The sequence below is a fragment of the Eretmochelys imbricata genome, chromosome 4, assembly GCF_965152235.1.
Source record: "Eretmochelys imbricata isolate rEreImb1 chromosome 4, rEreImb1.hap1, whole genome shotgun sequence".
NCBI lineage: Eukaryota > Metazoa > Chordata > Testudines > Cheloniidae > Eretmochelys > Eretmochelys imbricata.
This window is the reverse complement of record NC_135575.1, coordinates 114,435,099-114,438,655: the sequence shown is the minus strand read 5'-3', so window position 1 is coordinate 114,438,655 and position 3,557 is coordinate 114,435,099.

Here is a 3,557-nt window from a genome sequence, read left to right as displayed (position 1 = left end):
GTATCCTGTCTTCCAAAAATGGCCAATGCCAGGTGCTTCAAAAGGAATGAACAGAACAGATAATCATCAAGTGATCCATCCCGTCGCCCATTCCCAGCTTCTGGCCATCCCATATACAGAATCCAATAAAACCTATGTAGCTATACATACTATGCCTAAGGCTAAGGTTTTGTCATGGTTATTTTTAGTAAAAGTCAGGGACAGGTCATGGGCAATACACAAAAATTCACAGAACCTGTGACCTGTTCGTGACTTTAACTACACATAATGGGGGGCAGGACTAGGTGAAGGGGTGGAATAGAATTCCATGGGGGCGGGGGCAGGACTGACAGGCTGAGCTCCCCACTATGACAGGGGGCACCACCCCATCTCCAGCAACTACAGTGGGGAGTGCAGCCCCATGTGCCTGGCAGGTGGCAGCCAGGGGAGGTGCGCACAGCCCTGGGAAGCTGTGAGGGGGGTGCAAGGCCCTCACTGCAGCTGCCGGGCAGTGGCGCACAGCCCTGACTGCAGCCTCCACCAAGCCTGAGATGCCGCGGGGCTGGGGCGCGAGGCCCCGCCAAACCCAGGATATTGTGAGGCTGGGGCTGCAGGGTCCTGGTTCCAGCCCCAGTTGTAGGGCAGAAGCACACAGTTCTGTCTCTGCCTCCTGAGTCCCTAGAGGTCACAGAGGTCCGGTATAGTCACGGAATCTGTGACTACCATGACCTCCATGACTAAATCGTAGCCTTAACTATGCCTCCCTCCAATGGCCAGCTCATGCCTTTAAATGTTTGTTTTTAGCTATGGCCCTCCCAGAAATAAATAACTACCTCAAATGTTACCACTTTGTTGATTTTCAAATGATATATTGTGCAGCAACTGTTTAAAAATGTAATTTAAAAAGGTAATATGTTAGATTGTTTGTAGACCATTCTTGCTGAGTGATACCAGGTTAGATATCACACATCTCTGTATCTTGATATAATTCTATACCACTTAGTAATGCTGCAACCTATTATTTAAAACGCTTCCTAGCATTTAGTGGAAAAACTGCACAGTTAGGTGAGAGAAGAAATGATGGACATGCCAGCTGCTTCAAAGTGTACTTTAAATGTAGCAGTGTAAGTTCAGTTACAGGAATCTGGAAAAGTAAAATGACTGCATCACTCAGCAGCTCAAGGTCTCAGATTCTTGTGCTTAGCAGTCAACCACTCTTTATTTCTCAAAGATTTTCTAGATCATTTGGCATTAAAATGTAATGCATGTGAAGTCCTAGTGAAATGCTACATTCTACTGTACATGCTAACAATCCAATGAATCTCAACACACCCAAAGCAGTTCCTTTATGACTGGTACTTTTGCTATAACATCACAAATCCACTTCTGTTCAGAAAATATAGGGTACACTCCTGAGTAGATTTTGCAAGAAATCTTACAACAGTCATTCTCACTGTCATAAATATAAAGGGAAGGGTAAACCCCTTTGAAATCCCTCCTGGTCAGGAGAAAGCTCATCTCACCTGTAAAGGGTTAAGAAGCTAAAGGTAACCTTGCTGGCACCTGACCAAAAAGACCAATGAGGAGACAAGATACTTTCAAAAGCTAGGAGGAGGGAGAGAAACAAAGGGTCTGTCTGTCTGTCTGCTGGTCTTGGCCGGGGATAGACCAGGAATGGAGTCTTAGAACTTTTAGTAAGTAATCTAGCTAGGTATGTGTTAGATTATGATTTCTTTAAATGGCTGAGAAAAGAATTGTGCTGAATAGAATAACTATTTCTGTCTGTGTATCTTTTTTGTAACTTAAGGTTTTGCCTAGAGGGGTTCTCTATGTTTTTGAATCTAATTACCCTGTAAGATATCTACCATCCTGATTTTACAGGGGGGATTTCTTTATTTCTATTTACTTCTATTTTTATTAAAAGTCTTCTTGTAAGAAAACTGAATGCTTTTTCATTGTTCTCAGAACCAAGGGTTTGGGTCTGTGGTCACCTATGCAAATTGGTGAGGCTTTTTATCCAACATTTCCCAGGAAAGGGGGGGTGCAAGTGTTGGGAGGATTGTTCGTTGTTCTTAAGATCCAAGGGTCTGGGTCTGTAGTCACCTAGGCAAATTGGTGAGGCTTTTTACCAAACCTTGTCCAGGAAGTGGGGTGCAAGGTTTTGGGAAGTATTTTGGGGGGAAGGACGCGTCCAAACAGCTCTTCCCCAGTAACCAGTATTAGTTTGGTGGTGGTAGCGGCCAGTCCAAGGACAGCGGGGGGAATATTTTGTACCTTGGGGAAGTTTTTGACCTAAGCTGGTAAAGATAAGCTTAGGAGGTTTTTCATGCAGGTCCCCACATCTGTACCCTAGAGTTCAGAGTGGGGGAGGAACCTTGACACTCACTAATCTTAAATTTTCAGTTATTACCTTGTCTCCTTTTTTCCGTTCATCTCCGAGATTTACATTCTCTTCACTCAGAACCTAACCTCTCTCTCTAAACATGTATATTATGCTCTTAACTGTGGTATCTGAGCAGTTTATGGCCTGATCCTGCAAACATGCACATAACTTCACCTATGAGTGAGTAGTCCTACTGATGCAGTTCATGTAGGATCACAGCCAGACATACCAAATAGAAATAATTCAAAAGACTAATTAATCAAATAAAAAAAAATCAAGAAAGCTTTTCATATGCCACAAAAGAACACAATCCTGTATTGAGAATTCTTTTCATCCTAACGAAATGCAAGTTACAAACAGGGTGACTTTTAGTGTGACCATAAAACATAAATTACAGCTATATGCTTTTAAAAAGCTTATAGTAAGCAAATGGAGAAAATATTTTAATAATGTTCATCTTGAACAATACTTTTTACTACTATAAATGAATGCATCGAACGACTATTCACTAGAGGGCAACTATCCACTTTTTCTATGCAAGATGTACTGCATACTAATATGGCTACAGCAAATTTAACACTGTAATTTCTATGGTGCTGGATTGATTTAACTCTTTCTGAATAAGACATAAAACCATGGTCTAGCCACTTGTCCTTAATATTCCCATTATTTCAGGCATTTCCTAACTCTTGAGCGCTGTCTTTGAAATCTTAACCATGTCCTTTCAAGGTCGTCTTTGTGGGTGATTTCATATAAAAATGACCCCGAGCCACAAAGTCCGGCTCCAAATCCAGATGTTCCCAAAGTCTGGTGTGATGGGGAGGGAAACAGTCGGGCGGGGTAGGCAGCCGCTCAGACGAGATTGTGTCTGCGCCCGCAGATACTGAACACCGCAGCACCAACAAAGGCAAGAGCCCCCCATTCGCCCCGGCGCTGTTCCCGCCTCCTTCTGCGGGAGCCAGCCACACGCTCCCGCCCGGCTACCCCCGTGCGCCGGGAACGCGCCACTCCCGCCTTCCCGCATGAGCCAGGCGCTCGCCGGGCCCGGCCCCCGCCGCCTCCCTGGAACTCCCCTTGCTCCTGGGCGTCCCCGGGAGCCCCAGGCCGAGGCCCAGCCCCCGAAGCACGCGGCGTGCGCCGAGGTCAGAGGGGCGGGACACGCGCGCTGCTTCCTTGCCTCCCTGCAGCGGCCGGG